Source organism: Zophobas morio, unplaced genomic scaffold (genome assembly GCF_036711695.1).
Source record: "Zophobas morio isolate AGI-343-1 ecotype UQ-CSIRO unplaced genomic scaffold, CSIRO_AGI_Zmor_V1 ptg000030l, whole genome shotgun sequence".
Classification (NCBI taxonomy): domain Eukaryota; kingdom Metazoa; phylum Arthropoda; class Insecta; order Coleoptera; family Tenebrionidae; genus Zophobas; species Zophobas morio.
Window position 1 is genome coordinate 5,804,664 of NW_026972135.1, and position 21,043 is coordinate 5,825,706.

Sequence of the window (21,043 nt, forward strand, 5' to 3'; positions counted from 1 at the left end):
TGATTTAAACAGATAACAGAAAGACTGGAAATCGAGATTGCGAGAAGCCTTGGAGAACAGAAAAATTGATCTGTTAGCTCGTTTCACTATCTCAACGATATGTTGAGACCAGGATAGGGAAGGTGTGATGGTAATACCAAGATCAGAGTGATATTCAACAACTTTTAACTGTTGGTTGGCAATGTTAAGCGTGAGTAAAGGATTGTCGGATCCTAAGTGCATTAAGACACATTTAACCAGATTTAATGGGATGGACAAATTTTGACACCATTTTTTCACAGAGTGCAGATCCAATTCTAGGGAGTTGTGATCAGTTAGCGGATTGGCATAAATTTTGCAATCATCAGCATAGAATATGTGATCCGATCTAATATGCAAGCTAAGATCAGCAATATGGGACAAAAATAACGCGGGGCCTAAAACTGATCCTTGCGGAACTCCTGAGCACACGGAACGCTCAGTAGAAACACAAGAACCAATGCGTACGGAAAAAGTTCTAGCGGTTAAAAACGCAACGATCCATTCTAATAAACGACCACGGATTCCAATATATTCTAATTTATAAAATAATCTATTGTGCGGGACGCGATCGAAAGCTTTAGCAAAGTCCAAATAGACAATGTCAACACGTCAACAGGACTGCGTTCATCAAGAGATAAGGACCACTGATTAACACACTGAAGCAGACAGGTAACTGTGGACTTGTGAGGTAAAAATCCATGTTGGGTAGAGGGTATAACGTTATTTTCGAGTAAAAAATTTAGCAAATATTTCACAATTATTCTTTCCATAATTTTGACGCACACAGAGGTCAAGCTGATGGGACGATAATTGGCTGCTTCTGTTTTTTCTCCTTTCTTAAAGATTGCTGTGGCATGAGCCTTTTTCCAAGGAGAGGGAACGCGGGAAGTAGTAAAAGAAAGATGAAAAATGCACGACAGAGGCTTACTTAGTCTTCTAGCCCAACTACCTAGTACGTGAGGAGACAAGTTATCGGGTCCGGGAGAAGAAGCAGAATCAAGACTGCATAACTCTTCGTAAATGTCTTCGGGAAATTCAATAGTATCTAGCGACTCTGAAACTCGGGGTGATAATATTTCCGGAAAATTATCGCAAAGTTCATTTAAATATACTGATTCAAAGTGATCTGCAAACGCTTCCGCTGTTGAGAAATCGTTTGCACATAGTTCACCGTCTTTATTTTTAACTACGGGTTTAGAAACTTTGCTTCTTAGTTTGCTTTTGGTATATTTATATAGTGCTTTCGGACCTTTACTAAGTAGCCTGTTTTCGTAGTTTGCTCTAGATTTGCGGATGTCGTATGATAAAGCATTGGAGAAATGTCTATGGCTTACGTAGTCTTCTTGACGGTGCGACTGTTGAAATTTTCTCCAAAGGTGTCCTTTAATTTTACTACGTCGGATAAGGTCTTGTGTAATCCATGGTTTAGAAGGGTTAGTTAAAACAGTATATGTTGAAGTGCAGGACTGTGTAGATTAAATAATACTAGAAAGAAAGCACTCCCACATATCGTCAACGCTAGGCGATTCGTACAATGGTTCCCAATTAAAGTGTTCTAGATGCAGCTGTAATGCGTTATAATTAACTTTATTAAAAACTTTCAAGACATTACGTGGTTGAGTGTAGGACATGAACTGCACAAAAAACAAATATGATTCAGTTCACTTCTGAGAAAATAGAAGGTGAGTGGGCGGAACTTGTATTTGCTAAGATAAAACTGATTTTGCCTGTATTAGTCTTGTAAAAACTTGCTACCCAAAAACATGTCAGATCTTAGAAAGTACTAGCCTCGCCCACCAGCCCCTATTTTCTCAGAGGTTATGGCATTTGCCAAAATCAGTCTTATCTTAACAAGTACTAGCACCCTCTGAGAAAATAGAGGGTGGGTGGGCGGGGCTAAGACTTTTTAAGATAAAGTCTTATATTGGCAAATGACATGTTGTCTGAAAAAAATAGGGGGCGGGTGGGCGGGGCTAGTACTTGCTAAGATAAGGCTGATTTTGGCAAATGACATGCTCCGAGAAAATAAGGGGCGCGTGGGCGTACCTAGTACTTGCTAAGATAAAACTGATTTTGCCCGTATTAATCTTGTAAAAACGTAGCTAGCTAATCCTAATTATATTATGAAATTTGTTGAGATTCCTGGCAAACCTTGGAACAACTCATATTTTCTCAATCAATTTAGTCTCAAAAAGAGCCTTTGGAACAAATACTAGCAATCAAAAAATGTCCAGGACTATTACAATTATAGATCTTTTTCAAACGCACTGTCGAACAGACTAGCTACTGCTATATCTTTACGAAAATCACCTTGCTGATGATTACAACAATCATAAACGCTTTTTCAAATACATTCGATCCTATATTAATGTAAAAGTTAGCGAGGATATACTATGTGTGATAATTATGCAGAAATTGCATCCGCTTTTGCTGACACTTTTTCCTCCTCATTTACCGTTGAACCTTCTCCAATCATATTGCCCAAAATATTAACTGAAAAAGATTCTGACTCCATTTGTGAAGTTGCGTTTACTCATGCATTAGTGAATACATTTATCAAGAAAGTCAAAGATTCATCGGCACCAGGACTATACAAATTATCCTCAAAAATACTAAAAACTTGTTTGGACAATTGATTGCTCTATTTAGCAACGATTATGTAACAATCCTTTGACTCTGGTACACTTCCTTCGTTTAGGCTTCTGTCTGTTATATCACCTATCTATAAAAAGGGTGACAGATTCGTGGCCTCTAATCACAGACCAATATTATGCATTCACCATTTTTATATAGTAGGGTTGGTCATGAAAATCTAGTGTGTTTGTTGGTAGTCGATGCAGAAGAATAAAAATTCCCTGAATTTTTTTCGTTAGTTTATGTTTTATTAAATGAAAGGTTAAAAAATATGCCAGAAATATAAATATTGTTGCCGATACTTTCAGTTTTCAGTAGCAATGACCAAGTTAACGGCGTCCATTTCTTAGAAAGCATAAAACTTTACGCTATTTAAAACAATTATTCGGCTTTTTGTAAGTGTTTATTTCATATGTAAGGAACAAACACTAAAGTTTCACTTAAACATTGTTTTTATATGAATGGGGGTTCTACATACGACTATTGTCACATGCCACATTTAGCATCTCATCTTTAATTCTCAATCATCAGTTCGTTCTGCTCGCCCACTCTTCTTAGAAATGGAAATTTCGACCTTTGTGAACAGCCTATTTCCAAATCTTCCAACTTCTCTTTCCACTTTTCTAAGATTACTAAAAGGGTTGGTAAAAAACAACAACCTTGCTCTAGTGCTTTGATGGGTTTAGCTCTTTTGAAACATTTTTTCGGCCTTAAATTGAATGATTTATCTATACAGCTATTACTAATGCTTGCGTAAGTGCTTTTTATTTGCTTTTATTAAGTACTTCCAAACGCTTATTAATAAGAACGTTACTATACGCCTTCTCCAGGTCCATGAAGAGTTACAAAAAAATGAAAATGCTTAAAATTTGGTGCAAAGTAACGACGTGGATGATCTAACTAAAATTATACTTACTTTGTTGTACGTCAGGTAGTTTTTTACATACTACCTTGGTCAATTTAGAACGAAAGACCGTCATTTTCAAATTCAGATTCTGAATCAGTTTCATCTAGCGATATAATGAAAGGAGGTATAGATTCGTACGAAAGATTTCCCATATTTTTTTCCCGATCTGCCAAAATAAGTTTTTCACAATGTTTACAAAAATTTTACCACACGCTTGGAGTACATTTAGAAAGCGCCTCAAGCCATAAATTCTCCACCCTATTTTTTAATGATGGTTGAGAATTTCTATGCTTGTTGTAATAGTTCTTACAAAATCCCCACGCCATTTCAATTGGATTATATTGACAATGGTACGGAGGTAATCTAAGAACTTCATGGCCACTTTCCCTTAATGTCTCGTCTACCAAATATTTTTTTTTTCTATTATTTCTGAAGGGTTTAATTAAATCCCACAACTGCTTCTTCGAAAATTTGTTGTCAAATTCAACGCTATGTTTAAAGAGCCATTCCTGCATTTCACATTTTTTACTAGAAAAAGTGGGTGGTTTATCCAACTGAACCGAATGATACGGTGCATTGTCTAAAACCACCACACATTTTTGGTTCAACTTTGCCAAAGCAGGAATGAGCTGATTAACCACCCAATTTTGAAAAATTGTCCCGTCCATCGTTTTATGATAGTCTCTATCGTTATTTTTTGAATTTAAAAAATTGTTACAACCATCCAAGAACCCCGTTGAACAACCCGCGTGGAGAATAGTAAACCTTGATCCTTGACTTTTAATTTTGGTGGGATTGCTTTTTAGATCAGTATCGTGCACCCAGCGACGAATGGATGAACCATTTTGATAGAACCATGTTTCATCCAAATACACGAAAGTCAAATTTTCACAAAAATTTAGAAACTGTAAATATGTTCTCAAAAAAGTAATTTTGGCTGCAACGACATGTTTTTGTTCACATAGAATTTTGCGACCATTTACTTCCCTGTGTTTATAACCCATTGACTTAAGAATTTTGTATAATATTGTTCGCCCCCTTTAAATTCCAACTGTTCCCTAGAATATGCCAAAAGAGTATTTGCAGTGAAATATTCGTTTTTTTCATTAAGTTGCCAAATTTGTCGCTGCAGCTCTTTCCGAAACACATAATTTGTAAATAAATCCGTTGGTTTTCGCTTGCCAAATAGTGATGTTTTTTGAAATTTTGGTCCCCTGTTGATAAAATTTTCGTCACAGTTGATGTTCCCACCTATGAGAAAAAAAATTAAAAAATATTTTGCAGCGTATTTTTACATTACAGAAAATATGTTCGAGTCCCTCGTAGTTACTTCTTCGAAAGAAAGATCGGGGCTGTCTTTTCGAAACTGCAAAAAACATCTTTTTATTGCAATTTTGTTGCAGTAAAACTATTTTAGGCATTTTCTTGTTAAATAATGTCGCAATGATCTGTGAATCTGTAACAATGACAAATTATCTATGCTGACAAAATTAAAACATTTGTTTGCTTTTTATTAATTTATTACACTATTGGAAACCGGGCTTTCTGAAGATATTAAATAGCGAATTATTTCCAGATAATTATTTAGTGTATAGAAAAGATAGAAATTTTGCTGCAACTAATGTCACAAAAGCAGGTGGAGTTCTTATTGCAGTTCTTAACACATTTATACATATCTTCCGAGATTGATTTATCGCATATCATGTTAACTTTACCAACAATAGACATATTTGGGCTAAAAATTAAATCTTCATGTGGACTCTTTCTCTTTTCCTTCGTTGTTTATATTCCTCCTTCAATTAACTTCAATGATCTTGAGTTCTTTCTGAATTTATTCAGTGCTGTTGAAGAATCTCATATGGACAATGTTGTTGTTCTTTGTGACTTTAACGTACCAGATTTTTCAGCCAATTTAGATAATAGAGTCACAATCTTGCTCAAAAATTTTGAGAATTTTCATAAATTTTCTCAGTATAACAAATTCAATCGCATTTTAGATCTGCTATTCTCTAATCTTTATTGCTCTGTAAAACAGTCGGATCTTCCCCTTGTACCAGAAGATGACTACCGTCCTGCATTAAATATTTCATTACACTCATTTTTTTTTATATAATAAAATCTTCTGGTCATTTTCTTATTAGTGATTTATGTGGCATTAATAATGATCCTTTTAGTTAAATATCAAACACGTTAATGTCTTATTTAGAGAATTAGGGAGTATTGTTTTATTTATATTTTGGCTTTTTTATTACAAATTTAGTATTGTATTTTGTTTCCTTCTTCTTATTGCCACAGTTTGCATCGTTATGTCTGCATTGTTTTCCTTTTTGTTTGCTGTAATAACTGGGTGCTTACTCGTTGGTTACCCAGTCAATATAAATATGAATGACGACAATCGTCATCGCCTTAAAATATCCAGGATATCTTATCAATCTTGTGATTTATGTCTTCCGATAATAGCAATGTTGTCCTTATCGGACTCGTAATTTATATCTTCTCACCAAAATATGTAATAAAAAATTTAACTCTCCATGTAATTTAAATAATGCAAACGTTTTGCCACAAAAACTTCAACATTGCAAAAATTTAAAGCTCATTTGGTATGACATAAATAATTTTGTAAAGTAAAAGACACATTTCATTACGTCAAAAAAAGATAGGCGGCCAGTATAAAAACCGGACAAAACACACTTTTTGGAGTGTAGGGGAACCAGGGGCTTGTTGTAACAGGGGTAAGTTGTAACACTAAATTTTTACCCAGAATTTAAACTCTTTAACGTCAGGTTTTTTACTGAATTTAATTCTACAATTCTATAAAATTACTCAGCTTTAATATTCCTTACACATTTTGACGCTAAGCCACATAATTTTGTCGAAATGTAATTAAATGTAGAAAATTGTACTACGGGGCATGTTGTAACAATACGCTTGGGGCAAGTTGTAACATGTTACAACTTATCCCAAATTCACTTCTACAAATCTCTTACCTAGCATACGAAAAGCGAGCCAAAATTTTTACCTATGCCATATATTGCTTTCCAGATATATTAAGAAAAAGGAAGACAAAACTCAAATCTTTAATGTTGACTCTTCTTCTAAAAGTTTAGTTCAGTTTTACTGAAAAAAAATTGTATATAATGAAGTGTTGTGTTGATTTTTGAAAAATAAAGTCTAAATATGTATCAACATCAGCTTTATTTTTACTGTTACTACCTGTCTGATGGCTGTTACAACTAGCCCCAACCACGGGGCAAGTTGTAACACCGCACTTTTTTTAAGAAAATGCCTGGTGTGAAGTGAAGATGAACAATTTTGACCTTTTGCCTGTTCAGTCCTATAGGGGAATAGTTAGACTACCGATAGATACTTTTATAATGATCAAACAGCTAATAGATACCAAATTATATTCGTTTTCGTAAAAACTGTTACAACAAGCCCCTCGTTCCCCTACTCACTTACAAACTCAAGGGAGAAAATCGAGCCCATTCGCTCTAAAAAGTTGGGTCATAGTGGTAGTATTGTTAAAATAAGGAGTAAGTATTGAATTTTGCTGTTGGTTTTGATAATAATAATTTGAAACTGTAGACATGACAACAAGTAGACCTCAAACGCAAATCCAAGACGAAGAGGTAACCTACAGACAAAAATAAAACATCACAATCTATTTAATTAAAAAAATACTCGTAGATAATACTACGACCTACGGTACATATTACACAAGCAGGAAGAGAATATAAAAATATTATGAGACGAATTTGGCGTGCTTGTAATTATTGGATCAAGTGTCCTAAAGACAGACAAAAAATTTATGGCAATATAGGTGAAGAATTTTATAATGTGGCTCTTATGTATGTAAACAGACGTTATGTTTACGTACCGGTTTAAATACATTTTGTTTTGTACTTTTTTAGTGTAGATGATATGGAAGATCGTACAATACTTCGTCGAGGAATTCCTGCTGCTCATATGGTTTATGGAATTCCTTTGACGGTACAAGGTACAAGATTTACAGGACTATTCTTTCACTTGAAGAATTGTTCCATTATTTAGAAGATCGTAAGGTTTGTAAATAGTAATCTGTTTATTGAGATTCATTTTCTACTGAGTTTTTTATTTTCGTTTAGGAAGAAGCTACTGATTCATTAATTAAGGTCGGAATTCGTTCGTTTACAGGACAAGGAATAGCCCAGTGCGCTACCTTCGACGATTACAGAGCGATAGTTTATGGCAGTAAGTTAGAATTATCATCATGTTACTTAATTTTAGTTTGTCATATTTGAACAAGTTTAATTTTAGAATGTCTCGCTATTATGCTCTGGGGAGTTCGATTGTTAGAATTATTTGCCAAGAAAGAACAAATCCAGCTTAGTGCAAAATTTTGGGAAAATTTGAGCTATTTTGCAACGGTATATGACGACTACGTAAATTTGCACAACCCTAAGGTTGAGTTTGGTTTGACTCGTTTCGTAGTGGGGAAGCGTTCGGGTCTATTGTGATGATCTCGATGAAGGAAAATTCAGCTTCCCTATGATTCATGCTATTCGGAGTCATCCAAATGATCATCGGCTTTTGAATATCCTTTACACGAAAGATGATATTCACCCAAAGAAAGCGTTTCATTTTCTTAATTGTTGTCTTAGATATGTTGAAAAACAGGCCACTGGATTTGGAAAGTAAAAAACTTTTCGTGGATATAATGGAAAGTTTTGGAAGTTTTGAGTACACTAGAAAAGTACTGGAAGATATGAATGGTGTTCTCGACGAAATGGACAACATGAAGTTAGAGAAAAATCCACATTTACAACGAGTTCTTGAAGACATATTTACTAAATTAGAAACTGACCTTTTTATTGACACGTGTAATTAAACGGAAACTTTGTTCTTTTTTATATCTCCACTAATTATTAAAATAATCGCACTTTTATTTGTGGTAACCTCTATACATTAAAACGAATATAGATAAGGCAAGTCTTATAAATAAGTACCCATTCAAGCATAAATCGTACTTGGTCATATTTATATGTACCTGTTGAAGTTACTATTATTCAAATTACTAAAATTTATATCAAATTGCCGATGAATGGCCAAAATAATATTTTGATGACTAGTTTCTTGTTTTGACAGAGAATTTGACGCAGAGAAACCTACTCTCAGATTTAAGATTGATCTATTATTAATGATTTTTGATAATTGCTCGATAATTCTTCTCGAAATTTCGATTTTATTATTCACGGAATCCTCTATCTAAAGTATCTGGATGCAAATACACAACCACCACCAGAACGCCTCGTCGGGAATGCAAATGACCCCAAAAGTTGAGGTGGCACCCGGGTTTCTATAACAGTGTGGCGATCGAACAATCTCAGATTTATTCTAGAGCACAGCAAAATTACCCATAGGTGGCGTTGTAGCACGCCAGCTCGACAAGGAACCGCGCACTCCGCTGCCGCCACGTGTTTCTGTGTTATTTATCTCAATTCCATTTAAATGGTCAATTTCTATAACTGTGTTATTAAACCACAACCGAACAAGTGTTAAAGTTTCAAAGAGAGCGATAACAACATTTAACTCGCCATACACTTTCGTGAAATTTTAAACGCAAAGAATTCTCATCTGAGATTAAGATTGGACGTCAGATAATTTATATTAATGAGGTTAATATTTGCCACAATTTATCTACGATTCAAACAAAGAATTTACATTGTTCTGACCATTTAAGAACAGCTGACATGTCGCTTGTAATAAGATGATTGCAACTTTCATTATACATGTTAAGATCGTCCGCGTACATTGCGAAGTGAGAGCTTATAGAGAACTTTAGATCAGCGGTATAAACTAAAACAAGAAGTAGACCAAGTACCGACCCTGGAGGTACACCACTAATTACTTGAGCTGCAGCCCTCAAACCACCTGCTATTTTTACGTTATGTTGAACTATAAGTCAAAAACAAATTAATGTTTTTGTCATCCTCATAAGTTTTCGTTTATTGTAGATAATGTTAACTGCAACCTTTACTGTGGATAGCTACTTATTTATAAAACAATTCTTAACGGGTAACATATTAACGATTCGGAAATTGTACACATAGGAGGTCATAATTAAGAACTTTAGGAGATGTCACTTTCAAAATGACTCATCTTGTGATTTATGTCTTCCGATAATAGCAATGTTATCCTTATCGAGCTCGTAATTTATATCTTCTCAACAAAATAATAAAAATTCTAAATTTACGTATAATTTAAATAATTTTGCCACAAAAACCTGCAAAATTTCAATAATTTAAACTCATTTGGTACGACATAAATAATTTTACAACCTGAAAACGCACGATTTATTACCTCAAAAACAGATAGGCGACCAATATAAAAACTGGAGAAACACACTTTTTTGAGTGTACTCACTTATCAATTCAAGGGAAAAAATCGGACCCAAAGTCCCTCTAACCAGTTCCGTATAGACGGAAAACTTTCTCAAACCGTTTCTACTTAACCAACAACAAGGAAATATTGGCTGAAAATGACAACAAGTAGATCTCAAACGCAGATCCAAGACGAAGAGGTACAGACAAAAATAAAACACCACAATCTATTTAATTTAAACAAAAATAACTCGTAGATAATACTAAGACCTACGATACATATTACACAAGCAGGAACAGAATATAAAAATATTATGAGACGAATTTGGCGTGCTTGTAATTATTGGATCAATTGTCCCAAAGACAGACAAAAAATTTATGGCAATATTGGACAAGCATTTTATGATGTTGCCCTTATGTATGTAAATACACGTTATGTTTATGTACTGGTTTAAATACATTTTGTTTTGTACTTTTTTAGTGTAGATGATATGGAAGATCGTACAATACTTCGTCGAGGAATTCCTGCTGCTCATATGGTTTATGGAATTCCATTGACGGTGCAAGCTACGATTTACAAGACTATTCTTTCACTTGAAGAATTGTTCCATTATTTAGAAGATAGTAAGGTATGGTTGTAATGCTTGAAAATAGTACTCTGTTTATTAACATATTTTCGTTTAGGAAGAAGCTATCGATGGACTAATTAAGCTCGGAATTCGCCTGTTTACAGGACAAGGAGTAGAGATACACTTCACTGATACCGTACAGTGCTCTACCTTTGACGATTACAGAGCGATAATTTACGGCAGTAAGTCAAAATTTTGCATTACGTTGCTTAATTTTAATTTGTCATGTTTGAACATGTTTTAACTTTAGAATGTCTCGCTGTTATGCACTGGGGAGTTAGATTGTTGGAGTTATTTGCCAAGAAAGAAAAAATTCAATTTAGTGCAAAATTTTGGGACAATTTGAGTTATTTTGCAATGATATATGACGACTACGTAAATTTGCACAACCCTAAGGTAAGTAGATTTTTACTATTTTTGAGTTTGGTTTGACTCGTTTCGTAGTGGGCAACCGTTCGGGTCTACTGTGATGATCTCGATGAAGGAAAATTCAGCTTTCCCATGATTCATGCTATTCGGAGTCACCCAGATGATCATCGGCTTTTGAGTATCCTTTAGACGAAATATGATATTTAGTCGAAGAAAACATGTATTTTCTTAATTATTCGTTTTAGATATGTTGAAAAACAGGCCACTGGATATGGAAAGTAAGAAACTTTTCGTAGATATAATGGAAAGTTTTGGAAGTTTTGAGTACACTAGAAAAGTACTGGAAGATATGAAAAATGGTGTTCTCGATGAAGTGGACAACATGAAGTTAGAGAAAAATCCACATTTGGAACGAGTTCTTGAAGATATATTTACTAATTTAGAAACTGACCTTTTTGTCGACAAGTGTAATTAAACGAAAACTTTGTTCTTTTTTTATATCTCCACTCATTACTAAAATAATCGTACTTAGGTTGTAACTGCTTTGGGAATTATGAAATTGCCTAAACTTACTTTGTTACACTTACTTACAATTAAGTTTATTTTGCTAACTGTTATTTGTGGTAACCTCTAGACATTAAATAGTAAGTATATCTTGATGATTTTCTTATTCTTGGAAACTCTGAGGAGAAGAGTTGGAAATATGTCAAATTAACTGTCTCCCTTCTCGAACACTTGGATTTTCTAGTCAATTATGAAAAAAGTTGGTTGCAGCCAAATTAAACATGTAAATGTTTAAGTTACATCTTTGACAGCATAAACATGCGTATTAGATTGCCAGATGAAAAACGTAATTGAGCATTTAACTTAATCTCCGTTTTCTTAACACAAAAAAATGTAAAATCCGACAATTTGTACGGTTGGTAGGTATCTTGGTGTCAATTTATCCAGTAGTAAAATATGGGAGGCTATACCTGAAAAATTTTGAAAGACAAAAAGTGTTGGTATTACAAACTAATAACCAGAATTATAACAAAATCATGACAGTTTTAGAGGAAATCCTTTCCGATTTACTGCGGTGGCAGGACCACCTGCTCACTTGCTCTAGCACAATTCGACAAGATAGAAATTTTTACTGATGCAACCTGGTACTTGTTGAGGTAATATTGATTTTGAAAAGAGAAAAGAGACGGTGGGTGGGCGGGGCTAGTACTTACTAAGTTAACACTGATTTTGGCAAATGGTTCACCCTTTGATTTTCCTAGAAGGGGTCATTCGCAAAATCAGTATTATCTTAGCAAGTAGTAGCCCCACCCACCCGCCCTTTATTTTCTTAGAGGGAATGTCATCAACCAAAGTCAGGCTTATTTTAGCAAGTACTAGGACTCAAAGCCGCCTTACATTGTCTTTCATTAATAGAATGGGTAGCATAAAACACCGACATTTGGATAGGTTAGCTCGGCAGATTTGTTCCAAAAATAAGTACTTAGCAGATCATGCATCTCGGTCTCTGTTAAAAGAAATCGCATGAGAACTATCTGAAAAGACGTATCGATCGATTACAGAGACATTTGGTAATACTGAGATATACATATTTGCATCCTACCTAAATTATAAATGTACGACATAATATATACATACTTTTTAGTGGCGCAACAATATTTCTTTAAACGTCTACCTAATTAGATAAAGAAATGTTCAGATGAGAAGACGGATAATTAAACAGGTCAAACGACTTTAAGATGTTCGATCTTAATTATACTAGTCTTCTCATCTGAACATTCGGTCACACCCACCATAACGTGAGATGTTTTGTTAGTTAATTGTTAATTGACTAATTCTTATCTATACTTATATTATAAAGCTAAAGTGTTTGTTTAGTTGAACGCACTAATCTCAGAAACTACTGGTTCAAATTCAAAAAATCTTTTTGTGTTGGATAGTCCATTTATCGTATCTACATATAGGCTATATAACATCACGCTACGATCATTAGCAGCGAAGTCGCAATAAAAAATTCGGAAAAACGGGAAAATTATTCCTCCTTTGACAGCTTTCGTTGCTTACACTGCTTAAACGGTTAAAGTTACGTAAAAATCATGTATGATGAAATTGTTCCCCTCTAAAAGTTCTAAAGAAAAGTCCGCGACAGCATGTCTATCTTTTAAGGTCGACTCAATATAACCTTTTTTATGGTAATGAAATTTGTTCTAAAATAATAATGCATCTATATAAATAAAAATGAATCGCCGAAATGTATGTACGCGCATAACTTCAGAACAACTGCACCAAATTGGATGATTCTTTTTTTATGTGTCCCTTATTGTCAGGACAAGGTTGGCATGCAAGAAAATTTACAAAAAATAAGACAGCTAAAAAATCAAACAATTCTAAAAATTTTGTATGGGAATCGCCACTTCGAATTAATTTCAATAGTTGGCGTTCCTGATGGACTTGTCGTCTAACTGACGTGTCATACAAAACTAATTCTTCCGTGCGATTGTGAAAAGTATATTGCATTTCAAATAATTCTTTGTTTTTTCGTAAAAAAAAACGTCGTTTATTTTAAGAAAAGTCTTGGTTAAAGTAAATTTAGTTACACATTGCGAAAGTTTCTTATTAATTTTGATCTGCCATTCTATTTACCTATATTCACTTTGTTGGTTTCGACAAAACCTCAACCTTTACCGTTTTTCGAGGATTTAATTTGAAGTTTTCAGTATTTTAAAATTCTCAGGACAAAATTTACATATTTGATTTGCTGTGAAAATAATTCAGTCGTTTTATGAAGTTCATTACAATACCGAGAAGACGGCATGCTGACATAGGTCCACGAAGTCAATCCGCAATGATTTATTTCATGGGTAATTCCGATACGGAAGTTGATCAGCGTTGTGCTCATAATCAACATAATCAAACATTGAAGCGAGACATTGGGCGGTATGAATAAAACTGAGTAGATACTCATATTCGAAGTACGAAGTACCTACTTCATTATTACTCTTATATACTTACTACTACTCTATGTACTGAGTACCTGCTTGGAAACACTGTATCTCCCCGGACACAAACTGAACATCTACTCGTTTTGTGAGCATTTAATCTAAAAATGAGCATCGGTGTGGCAAATGATTATTTGTCCTTATAAATAATAAGTTAAATGTAATATATTTTTGTTAATTTAAGAATATAAAGTTAACAAAGTTAGTTGAGTTACAAAAGTCTCTTTTGCTCCATGTTGGCCACCAACGAGCGATTTTCATGATTTTTGTGAAACTTTGCTGATTTTGAATTTGAATTTTCTGTCCTCGATAGTTGATGCTCAGCACGAACCACGGCAAGGTCTGGAGCAGATCTCGCTAGGAAAGGAGAGGGCTAGGATTTGTTAATGAGGGATAGAACGTTATACAGTACAATACAACAGAAATCAAATACAAGTACCTACAATCTAACCATAATACAGAATACACTACAGATACAGACACAATTCAGATACAATGCAGATACAATACACCACCGGAAGAAATTGCACCAAAAATTGAGGATGTTGCAAAATGAAAATCCAAGCAAACACACCGAACGAAATCTATAGGTCGCAGCGCTCACACGGCCAAGGGAGAACGCAGCCGCATAAATACAGGGCCCACTGACCTCATCCTTATAGGATGATGACCCAGCGTCTAAGGGTCAACACAAACCCCCCAGGCCAGAGCGTCTGACGACATGGAGAATTCAGACTCGGAACCAAAGAATGCACTGTTGCAAAATTAAAACCCAAGCAAGTGCACCGTGAAAACAAAGCATTTGCACCACTGGAGCTAAATTGGCAAGACCCAACAGAAACCGGTACAGTGGAATTAGTAGGTCGTTTTTTATAATATTACAATTTAATTAATTTTTGTTCAAATATACTTTAATTTTTAATTAACAGAATATCAAATACAGACTCATCTTAGTGATGTTACCAGAAATTGTGACCAGAGACGGTTGTAGAAACACTACCAACTCTTTTGTTAACTCGATTTTTCCTAAAGATGGCCAAATAAAATTCTGCCTCGTTCTAATCTCTGTTTACACCAAAGTCATAGTCCTTTGATGGTAAAAGTGATTGAAGAACATTTGTTTGACTGTGGCGAAAGTTCCGCTAGATAAAAATTTCGGACGCATTTTTCTGTCTACAAAATCAGATCTCAGAACAGATGAATAGTCTTTTATTTTACTGTGTTAATTCATAACTATGTGTACAACTTATTAACTAATTCCCAGCAGGTTTCCCGAAGCAGTTACAACCTAAGTATGAAGATTTTAGTAATTAGTGGAGATATAAAAAAAAACAAAATTTCGGTTTAATTACACGTGTCGAAAAAAAGATCAGTTTCTAATTTAGTAAATATATCTTCAAGAACTCGGTGCAAATGGGGATTTTTCTCTAACTCCATTTTGTCCATTTCCTCCAGAATAGCATTTTTCATTTATTTCATCACATTTCTAGTATACTCAAAACTTCCAAAACTTTCCATTATATCTACGAAAAGTTTCTTACTTTCCAAATCCAGTGGCCTGTTTTACAACACATCTAAGACAAATAATTAAGAAAAAATAATGTTGTCTTTGACTGAATGAATATCATCTTTCGTGTAAAGGATAGTCAAAAGCCGATGATCATCTGGATGACTCCGAATAGCATGAATCATAGGAAAGCTGAATTTTCCTTCATCGAGATCATCACAGTAGACCCGAACGCTTGCTCACTACGAAACGAGTTAAACCAAACTCAAAAGTAGTAAAAATCTGCTTACCTTAGGGTTGTGCAAATTTACGTAGTCGTCATATATCGCTATAAAATAACCCAAATTGTCCCAAAATTTTGCACTGAATTGGATCTTTTCCTTTTTGGCAAATAATTCTAACAATCGAACTCCCCAGTGCAAAACAGCGCGAGATTCTAAAACCAAAACATGTTAAAAAATGACATATTAAAATTAAGCAAAGTGATGACAAATTTTAACTTACTGCCATAAATTGTCGTTCTGTAGTCATCAAAGGTAGGACACTGGGCGATATCCGTGAAGTATATGTCTACTCCTTGTCCTGTAAGCAGACAAATTCCGATCTTAATAAATCCATCAGTAACTTCTTGCTAGACGAGAATATTTACAAAATGAATCTCAATTACCAGATTAGTATTTACAAGAACTACAACCATACCTAGCTTACTATTTTCCAAATAATGGAACAATTCTTCAAGTGAAAGAATAGCCCTGTAAATCGTGACTTGCACCGTCAATTTAATTCCATAAACCATATGAGCCGCAGGAATTGCTCGACGAAGTATTGTATAATCTTCTATATCATCTAGACTAAAAAAGTACAAAACAAAATGTGTTTAAACCAGTACATCAACACAGTCTGTTTACATACATAAGGGCAACATTATAAAATGCTTCTCCAATGTTGCCATAAATTTTTTGTCTGTCTTTGGGACACTTGATCCAATAATTACAAGCACGCCAAATTCGTCTCATAATATTTTTATATTCTGTTCCTGCTTGAGTAATGTGTACCGTAGGTATTAGTATTATCTGCAAAGTATTGTTTTAATAATCAAATATGGGGTGTTTTTTTGTAGAAAACCTCGTCGTCTTGGATCTGCGTTTGAGCTCTGCTTGTTGTCATTTTCAGCGAATATTTGCCTGTTCTCGGTTTGAGAAGATCTTACGCCTATTACAATATTCTTAGCTGAATACTCGGGAACTGAAAATATCACAATAAAAACAAATGAAACAACAAAGATAATAGTTTAATTATTATCAAAACCAATGCAAAATGTCAACAATTACTTCTTATTTTAACACCACCACTACGGCACAATTGGTTACAGGGACTTTGGGCCTTGTTTCCTCCCTTCAACTTCTATAAGTGAATGCACTCCAAAACGTGTGTTTTGTCAAGTTTGCATATTGGTCGCCTATCTATTTTTGAGGTAATAATCCGAAGGGCATAACGGTGAAGTGATAGAAGCCACCTCCGGTGGACAACGCAGTGTTTTCTTTGTCGTCCGGGTGCAAACCTACTTGCCAGTAACCACTCTTCAAGTCCAAGGTCGAAAACCACGCCGAGCCGGATAAGGTCGTAAAGGTATCGTCTATTCGAGGAAGGGGGTAACTGTCTTTCTTCGTGACGTCGTTCAGTTTCCTGTAATCGACGCAAAATCGGGTAGTCCCGTCTTTCTTGGTGACCAAGACAACTGGAGATGACCACGCGCTGTTGGAATCTTCAATCTCCAGGGCCGCACCTCGTAGTGCTACTACCAAAGCGGTCGTTTTCTGTTGGTCATTCCAGCTATTCGACAAGGCCGCAGCTTCAAATTGCTTCTTATAAGTAGTCCACGACGTCTGCCCATCAAAAATAGGGGGTTGAACTCTCACCTGTGTGAATTCTGCAGGTGTCGTGGTGTTTGCAGCCTTTCTTCGAGCTCCTTGATCTTGTTTTCCATTTCATTTCTCACCTCGTCCACTTCATTTCGCACGACTTGGAGAATTTCGCCTCGGCTGTTCAAAAGTATAGTTTGCATGGCTTTTAAATTTTCTTCCATTATTCTTCGATCTTCTTTTCTATTTTATTCCATTATTCTTTGATTTTCTTCCATTATTCTTCGATCTTCTTTTCTATTTTCTTCCATTACTCTTCAATCTTCTTTTCTACTTTCTTCCACTATTCTTTGATTTTCTTCCATTATTCTTCGATCTTCTTTTCTATTTTCTTCCATTATTCTTCGATCTTCTTTTCTACTTTCTTCCATTATTCTTTGATTTTCTTCCATTATTCTTCGATCTTCTTTTCTATTTTCTTCCATTATTCTTCGATCTTCTTTTCTACTTTGTTCCATTATTCTTTGATTTTCGCTCAACATTTTCATCATTTTTGTCAGTTGTTCCTCCATGTTGGCTGTTTGCGCTCTTGTGGAAATCGGCATAAAATTTTCTTCTAGAAACTTCTCGAGTCTTGACGGATGTCGCGGGAGAGAATTTTCTCGAAAGTTCACTTTGTTCCGGTCTCCCCTAGTAGCACCAACCAAATTCGAATCCCGATTTATGTCACAATTGATCCCACTTCCGACACCAGTGTTACGTTTGACTGACGAATAATAAATCGGGCGTTGGTAAAACTCAAAAATTTATTTCTTGGGCTCGAATTACAACACTATCTATTGCAACGGATATGTACAGAAATTATTCCGGCGCTCTTGACTGTCTTCACTGGCTGAATCCCCCATTACCTAAGGTCGCCTCTATTTAAACCCATATTCTCTGATCGAGATCTTTCACGAACATCCATCGCGACTCCGCTTCGAGACTTCCCTGGACGCTGCTTCGAGACGGCCCCAGACCTGTCTTTATACGCCTACCGCTCGGCCGTCGACACCGTCAGCAGTGATGATTCACCCATCAAAAAGCTCTCGACGGCCATAGGCGTCGTATTGGGGCGGCGTAAGGGTGTATTTCGTAACAATATCAAAAATATGTACCGGATTTTTTTGAGAAATTGTCTGTGTCCCAATATTTAGTTGTTAGGGCTCGTACTGCCTTCACTCAACAACGTTGAGTATATGACTATATTTGACTATATAGGTGACGTTGTAAATTTTTCTTATCCTCTGTTACTCTGTGGAGACTTTAATATAAGTGAACTTATGGATTGCCATACAGATGTTATTACCTCAACAACTTTATTTAACATCTACGTGCAACCTGTGGGTTGAGCTACCTATCAGGCGCTTCCCCAGGGTTGCGGATAGGGGGAGACCGGCATTGTCTGGGGAAGGGAGGTCTGGGAAGGGCGGATATACCCCCCGGAACTAAACACTCCTGGGGGTGGTGGAAGTCCGACCTGGATTTTTCCCTTCTCCAGATATGTAGGTTAGGGCTGAGGCTCGTCTTGCCTGGACATGCCTTGGTGGTTGTCGGCTTAGACGGCCGCGAAGGCGATTCAGTAGAGGAGGGCTGGAAATAAACGTGTCCCCCGGGATTAAACCCCGGGTGTGGGGTCGTCAAAACAGCCCCGCGGACAAGCTCCCGCGTGTTTGTGCCGTGCGTGGAGACCCGTAAGGTGGGATGAAGGAATCCTGGAGGTTGAGCCCCCCTTGGTGCAGTGTGTCACCAAGGCTGGGCAACACGCCTCTTTGGCCTGGATTTCCACCAAAACGGGAGGTCGAGACTAACCCATCTCAGATCAATCGGCTGTGTCGTCGGGTCAGACCGCCGACAGGGTGAGTCCTTGGGGGAAGTGTAGTCTGAGCACGAGTAACCTCACTAGTTGAGGCTGCGTACTGCAGGATGAGCTTCCCTGGGGGCTATATCCTTCTGCTAGCCCTGACGTCGAAGTTCGACGTCCCCTTGTTGGACTCCGTGGTGGGTGGGGACGCAGGAGGACGAAATCAAAATCCAGATCATGGAAAATAATAATAATAAAAAAACCACTGAGGAAGTGCCTTCGGGTGCACCTCAAACAGAAAACCCGGCCAATGTGGGGTCGCAGCCTCCTAGGAGGAAGCGAATCTGCGGGGCTGAGGTAAAAAGGCGGAGGAAGGCTCGTTTGCAGGCGGAGGCGGCGAATACCGACCCGCCGAAACCGGTTCCATCCTCCTCCGGGATAAACCCCAAGGGTAAAGGGCAGGCTACGATAGCCAACCCTACACTGTAAAAAATATAGGTAAATTTACCTAAGGCTTCTGTAAACTTTACACCTTGAATAGGAGTGAAATTACCGTATTTTTGATGTAAATGCAAATTTCCATGTTATTTTAGGGAATTTTTTGCTTTTAAAAAAAATTTACCCTTATAGAGTTTAATTTCATTCTTTATGGTTAAATTTTCCTTTAATAAGTGGTAAAATTATATCTTAGTTTTAGATTTCCACAACGGCAAAAAAATTTACACTCAATAATGTATTATGTCAATTAGCATCTGAAAAATTATATATTGTATGGAGTGTAATATTCCCAGATTAATGTGAATTTTTGTATTTAGAGGCAAAATCGGACGTTTGTGGACACACCTACTATTCAATCAATAATTATTTATTATTATTAATTAGTAAGTATACTGATCACTGATCAGAATCATAATGAACGTATAAACTGTTGTGTGCGCTATAATGTAAATTTCTATTCGTAGTATTATTGGTATTTAAAATTTTGCCCACGGCCCAGCTTGTAAACTACATACTCCCTCGGTGATTGCATAATGTGCCCTTCTTCGCGTGCAGACAATAAGTCTTTTTTTGATAATTATTCGGAGTATTATTTTAATTTGATATGATCTACGAGTGTTTTAAGTTTTCTGCAGTTGGGGGTTAAACGGAAACCACTATAAGTCACTATAAGTAACTTTGAGAAAACGTAGGCACAATTAACACGTGTTGTCTGATTAACACAGGGCAAGCGCAAGAGAGCCAATAAGCGAATATAGTTGGATTCATGTATCTTTTGACACACGTGACTGAAGTATCATACAAGCTCAGACAGCACCTACCATAAGAATCTTTGTTTTAAGGATTACAAAAACCAAGAGCCAGACAAATAGTGTGTCTACCGAAATTAGGCCAAATTACGCTTTACGTCAGTTATTCTCTTCCACAAAGTTCCTTGAATTAGAAAAAGATAAAATACGTAATAAATGCGTCCACATAGTGCGACAGGCACTGATGTAGTCAATCTAGTGACTGTTAATAATTCATCGATTTTTCATCAAACGTCACTGTCATTTTTGGTTTTACTCAGAGTGGTTAATCGCAGTTTTTCGTTGTTCTATTCAAGTTTTCTGTTCAGTTCTTCGTAAAGTTCGTTGGTTGTTAGGATTCTTGTTTCTTTGTCCTATTTTTTATGTTTTGTTATCTTATTTCTTGTTCGTGTTTGGTCTACAACATGGAGGGCAAACGTTTGAGTTCCCGTGCCCAGGACATCGTGTCCAACTTTATAGAGTATATTGCTCTTGAGAAGGGAAACGGTGGTCCTTTAATCTCATTAAATGGTACAGAACAAGTAAGTAAAAACCACTTGAAGGTTCATGGTTAATAATTTCGCTCAAATTTTTAGCGAGTTGCAGATGCTCTAGGCGTTACCC

At 36.0% G+C, this 21,043-nt stretch overlaps 2 protein-coding genes and 1 long non-coding RNA gene across 3 annotated transcripts in view; 2 read left to right on the forward strand and 1 right to left on the reverse strand.

Moving 5' to 3' along the window:
• Positions 1-21,043, forward strand: part of LOC135138746 (uncharacterized) — a 133,637-nt gene that overhangs the window by 74,514 nt on the left and 38,080 nt on the right. The gene's annotated exons all lie outside the window — the stretch shown is intronic.
• Positions 1-21,043, forward strand: part of LOC135138737 (uncharacterized) — a 254,941-nt gene that overhangs the window by 41,320 nt on the left and 192,578 nt on the right. The gene's annotated exons all lie outside the window — the stretch shown is intronic.
• On the reverse strand, positions 16,446-16,824 carry LOC135138381 (uncharacterized). The gene is made up of 3 exons (XR_010282033.1): positions 16,760-16,824; positions 16,554-16,673; positions 16,446-16,501 (listed from the first exon to the last, which is right to left on the reverse strand). It is a non-coding gene; the product is annotated as an uncharacterized LOC135138381 (long non-coding RNA).